The 6000-nt window shown below is 36.7% G+C and overlaps 1 non-coding gene across 1 annotated transcript; it reads left to right on the plus strand.

Annotated features, from left to right (window-relative positions):
- Window positions 1-5100: 5100 nt before the first annotated feature.
- On the plus strand, window positions 5101-5179 carry Trnas-aga (transfer RNA serine (anticodon AGA)). Its single transcript has one exon. It is a non-coding gene; the product is annotated as a tRNA-Ser (tRNA).
- The last annotated feature ends 821 nt before the right edge of the window (window positions 5180-6000 follow it).

The raw sequence follows: 6000 nt of genomic DNA on the forward strand, positions 1-6000 counted from the left end.
ATGGATTCCAAAAAAAAGAAAAATGAGACAAGATTAGTCTAAAGTAATTTCATATCTTATATCTAATCATATATCTTATATCTTATATTCAGTCTTATATCAATTCAAACCTCGAGAAAGAAATAGAATGGCTTTAAAAAGACATCGATTAATATAGCAAGAAAACTTCATCAATGTATATAAACATTATTGTAACGGTTTTTATGGCGTCGAAACAACTATTACCATCCAAGTTAACAAGTTTCATCGGTGTCCCTAAAACTGAACACTGCTTTTCGACTAGTATTTCTTCAGGGATAAAAGATAATCTGAATTAATTGAAATTCTCACAGAATAACGTCATGCGTCAGGTATCATGCACTTTTGCTTAAAGCATTCGTATTTCATAGCTGGAATATTGCTAACGATACGTCTTTCGCAACTGAATCGATTTACAATGCATACAGATTTGAACGCGGAATTCAATTTACTTCAAAGAATCAATGGACAGCCTCGTTTTGGAGTTGAGCCAAATTGACTTCAGAAATCTAAAAAATGAGTTTCTACGTAAACATTGGATTAACACGGAAGCTGGTGAAAGGTTGCAGGTCACCGTGAGTCAGAAATTACTTTATTATTCGCGGCTGAAATTTTTTTTTTATAACTAGATATAGGGTACACATTTTAGAGGTGGTATGTAACATATTCTTGAATCGTACCAACACCCACATAAAATTATCTAATCAGGACTTCTTCTATTATTGAAGTATATATTTGATTTGCTTCATTCCGTCAATTTTCAGTATATCAAGGATTCAAGATGTCAAGAACTTTGCCCCGACAGCGGAAGTGGATGGGACAGACGTCCGAAAGTGACGTCTTCAAACATGTTGGAAAGGTGGAAAAATCATAACTGCTATTTCGGCGAGGATATTGGAAGGTGTCCCGTTTACCGCCGGTTCCCCAAACTACTATCCCGGCTGTTCATATTCGCTATGTTTTCTTTCGTCAATATCTTGATCGTGGTATTCTTATTTTATCGGTCAATGTTCAAAATATTCTCACCCCAACACGTACAAATACCATAGCAATCTTTGTCTATATGCATGACTCAATGGTTAATGAGAAATTCATTACACGTTCCGATATGAACACGTGTCACACCTTGACGCATAGATTATCTAAATGAAATATTCAGAAATGATAATTCAGAAATAAATATATTATTAGATATGATAATTTGAAAAGTAAATATACATTAGGACATAGAAATTTACTATTCCCTAAAAGAAATTATCTATAATGGTCCCCTGGCACCCTTGTCAAAAACATCTGACGATGGGTTCTTTCAAATAGCCCTTTATTTCTTGGTAGTTCCATAAAGAACATTTTTTCCAAGGGGTCCTTAAAGACCAAAATGTTCTTTGGCGAAGCTTTAAGGATTACATCAGAGGCAGACTGGCGGGCTAAAGGTTCCCCGTTAGAACCACTTGTTCAAAGACTTCAATAATGGGACGATGCACTAATGGAGTTTTATGTTTATAAATAGTTTAGCTGCAAAATCGGGTCGCCTTTATTAATGTGATAAATTCTCAAATGACGACTTACGCACTTTTAGTCAATTTTGCACGCAGACGTACAGACGACTTACATAACGTGACAACTTCATTTTACATACACTTACAGAACATATAAATTGGAACTCAAAAATACCGGTATGATTTTAAAATACCCCTATTGATTAAAGACCATCCCTATCTTTTAGGACAACCAGAGAATAGTTATGAATTATACATATATACATATCATATACATCAAAGACAACTGTTACTGTCTGGCATATAGCTGAGAGCTGGAGATTAGTGTCTGGCAAATCCAACGCAAACTCATTATTCATGATTACTATTCATGATTACATAATTCATATTACGTGTGTTTAAATGTTCGGCAGGATTACACGCATGTCAGATACAACTTTGAGAATTTATTGCGAAAAGCTGCTTATGTGCAAATGATCAGCTTACAACACTATAAATACCGATAGAATTCCGGCTTTAGTCAATTATTGCAAATCCTTTTAACAACGCTCTCACAAAATCTGAGGTAAGTGACGACAAGCTCTCGTCGGCAGCATATATGGGAGTGTTTGGAGAAGGCTTTCGGGCTCTTAACTTAATAAGTTATACACACGCCTATGGGGGGATGAGTTTTCAATGAAAGTGTCATGGTGTCGAATGCTTGCCAAGTGGAGGGGTTAACAAACTGCGGCTCGTACGAACTAAGACAGAGGTTTGCCGTCCATTTCAGGTTCAATATAAAGATTTTGCCAACTGACATAATTTTTTTTCTCTGCCTCATCTCATCGGTGGTAATATGTCAATCGATAGTAATCCCTGCATTATCATACACATATAATTCAACTTAAATCGCTTCACATTGGTTTCTTCATTGTATCTTATGAGTCTTATGTTTCTACTTAATAGCAATATGCTGAATTTGTCTTCGCAGTAGGCAAATATAGATATTGAGAGTAGTTCAATTCATAGTTCTGTCCCAGCATTTTTTGGAATTAAAATAAATTCTCGAAATCTTATTTTCAGAATATGTATAAGACTCTGTTTATCGCGTTGGCCTTGTTCTTGGTCATTGGAGCCATTGCCGCAGAAGGTAATTTTTCGTTCAATGCAAACTCGTCGATATCAAAGTTAGTTAACCGTTTAATAGTTTATACATAATATTGCAGGAGTTGAGGTCGAAAAGAGAGGAGTTCCTTGCAAATGCCGTGGAGTGCCGTCAACAATTTGGGTGGTTGGTGGACCGAAGGCTGGCTGTTGCGCAGGTATTGCTGGAATAATCGGCAGGTGCTGTCCTAACTAACCGATGATTAATCCATTTCTATCATGCATTGTAATATTCGGTAAAAGTGCAAAACTAAAAAAGATGTTCTGAACATAAATATTATTGTAGTGTGTATTTCTAAAGCTGTTTAACGAGGCTCGGAGACATGCATAAACTACACTGGTGCCTAGAGGATGCCAACCTAAAACCCGTTGCACATCACCAATTGTCTGCAATAGTCAAACATCTGGGGGCCGGTTCCATAGTCGAGACTTAAGTCCAAAAGTGGTCTTAAATCTTAAGACTGGTCTAAAGCTGTTAGATTAGCTTTATAACTAAAATAGTCTTAGACTAGTCTTAAGTCTAAGGCATGACTATGGAACCGGCCCCTGAAGAAGTGAGCCCAGACTGCAGATTGAAACCTCTGCATTACTATGAGTCATCTTCATTATAAACTCGTATATTTGACTGCAGAATAATCGACAAAAGGACACGATATCTAGTTGGCCAATGATACAGTACCGCCCGTTTATATTTGATCGCTTTGGATGAGGAACTTGGTGCGAGGTAGCTAGTGAAAGTCCGACGTAGGAAACAATTCTAATAATATCAATGGTCCTGGAAATCCGGATCAAATTCCACAGAGCTGAGTTGAATTTAACCATTAGAGTTAAAACTTTGAAAATGAACTGATTTTATCTCTGAGTTAACTCTAACTCACAACTGTGGAACCGGGCCCTAAGAAGGAAATAAGGAAAAAGCAGTAAGGATAAAGAAGCTTTAAGGATAAAGAAGGAAATAAATACACGTAGTCGCGAAGAGAACGATTGTTGGGGATTTCCAGGCTGTAATCCCTTCCCTAATTTTTTTGGTTACGAGAAATATTGACTTGGGTGACGTGTGGCCAAGTGCTGGAGTGTCAAGCCTAATTCAAAACCTTATGTTAAAAACGCTTTTGAAAACTCATAAGTTTAACGAACAATTATACAAGTTTTTTGAAAATAAAATGAGTAAAACTGGATCAAAATATTGGGAAAGGTTTGCGTATATGGATGAATGAAATATGGGCGGGTTAGAATTTTCAACGTCAGATGCTGCTTTTATACCGGTGAACATTTCTTTTAGATAAAATGACATGCATGCTTCTATATTGCTCTTCCCTATGCTAATCATTCCAACTTGTGTGCCCATTGAGGGTCCAGCGGGTGGACACGACTAATCCACTATGGTATTTTTTCACATTTGGATAATTAATGTCCTGCCAGGAATAAACGATTTTTCAAATTATGAGAAATCTGAAAATCGTGGTATGTTTTGAGAGCCGGATAAAACGATCAGAGAACGAACATGTTAGATGTGAGAGTAGTTTGATGCATCCCGTTGAGCTTACCAGGTACCGGCCTATGCTTCTTTTCAATTTTACGACGAAATTCAGAATCAACGACAAAATAGTCACTGACATGTCTTACTAGTTGACGACCCTCTAACCAAATCCTTTCTGAGCCTTACAAAATGTTGATTGAACTGATGGGCCGTTAACTGTTCTGTCCTCACTCATGATCAAGCTAATCGGTTCGTACTGTAAGTTTTTCTGGCTGTTCCTTAATTGGCTAACCTTTAATACCCATGATATTTTGAAAAAACCTATTGGTCCAATTGGCCTAATTCATTAAACCAGGCTTATATGCAAAGAGATCCCTCCATTAGTGTAAATTGTATATATTCTAAATACTTAATGCTTAGTTTGTTAATGATGGTGTTATGTTTCATATTTTCATAAATTTTTATCACTTAAAGTCTTGTTTTGTTAGTAGTTGTATACGCATATGTCATACATTCGCTCCTTGTAAAATAGAAATGGTTGGAGCGTAAAGCCCGCCGCACACGGCAAATCGTGAAAAAACGTTTTTTTCTTGCGAAAAACGTTTTTCTGTTCGGCGTTCTGTGTTTTGACTCCCCTTCACACGGCATAACAAAACAAACATGAAAAAAACGTATTTTCACGAGAAAAAAAAGTTTTTTTCGGTGCCGTGTGCGGCGGGCTTAAATAAATTCTTATTCGTAGAACGACAACCACACTCAAACGTGGTGAACGGATAATAAGATAAAAACCCAATATCTACAGATTAAAAGAATTAAAAATCAAGAATTTATTTACATATTTTAGATTGAATAAATAAATTCTTGTTTTTAATTCTTTTAATCTGTAGATAGTGGGTTTTATCTTAAAATTCTTATTCGTAATCACTTTTCGTTTTCTTGGCCTCTAACATATATCGTGTAGTCGTGGCCGAGTGGTTAAGGCGATGGACTAGAAATCCATTGGGATCTTCCCGCGCAGGTTCAGATCCTGCCGTCAACGAACGGAACCTGCCATTTGGAACTTTAGTCCTAGCGAGCTATGCATTCAGTTTTGGTTCGTCGTTCGGACGACGAACTACAATTGAACGCCTGTCCATTCGTTGTTTGCTTTATGTTCCGTGGATCTGGCCCGACCTCGCTCGATGGAAGTGAAATCTTCAATTTCCACGAACGAACTTAGAATAATTTGCCAATGAATACTGGATTCGGTCACTATACTACGACAAACGCTGATCCACTAAGGGTCAACTCCGTAATCGACGCATATTCGACGACTGTATTTTCAATTGGAATCTTGCAAACGTTTCTGTGGTGGAATAAATAAATTTTCAAGTAGCTATGCCATCATATGCCACGATAAACAGTTGACATATATTACATGGAGCTTTCAACGAACTAATCCAGGGAGAAACACACTAAATGATTGGAAGGTTGCACCTTCTTCGTCATTTTTTATAAAAAGGGCTAAGAAAAAAAGGGTATTTTCATTTTGCAGAACACCCACGGCCAACAAGATCAGTGACGTCGTATAGTGGTTTGGCTTTTACTATAGCGAACGCGAAAGTAACCCAGAAATAAATCTTAATATAACGAAATTGTATAAAGAAGAAAACAATGTTGAATGTTTATTGACGCCACTAGAAATTACGCTCACATTGCTTAATTCTGTTGACGGGTTCTAATGTAAAATAAAAATAGTATCTAGGACCAAAAATATTTTTGTTTTCAATTTGAATATATCAATAATTGAATTGAATTGACCAACAACCAGTCTATCCCCGATATGTTGATGACGTAGTGAAGTTTTTCGAATATAAAATA

The sequence above is a fragment of the Tubulanus polymorphus genome, chromosome 3 (assembly GCF_964204645.1).
Source record: "Tubulanus polymorphus chromosome 3, tnTubPoly1.2, whole genome shotgun sequence".
NCBI lineage: Eukaryota > Metazoa > Nemertea > Palaeonemertea > Tubulaniformes > Tubulanidae > Tubulanus > Tubulanus polymorphus.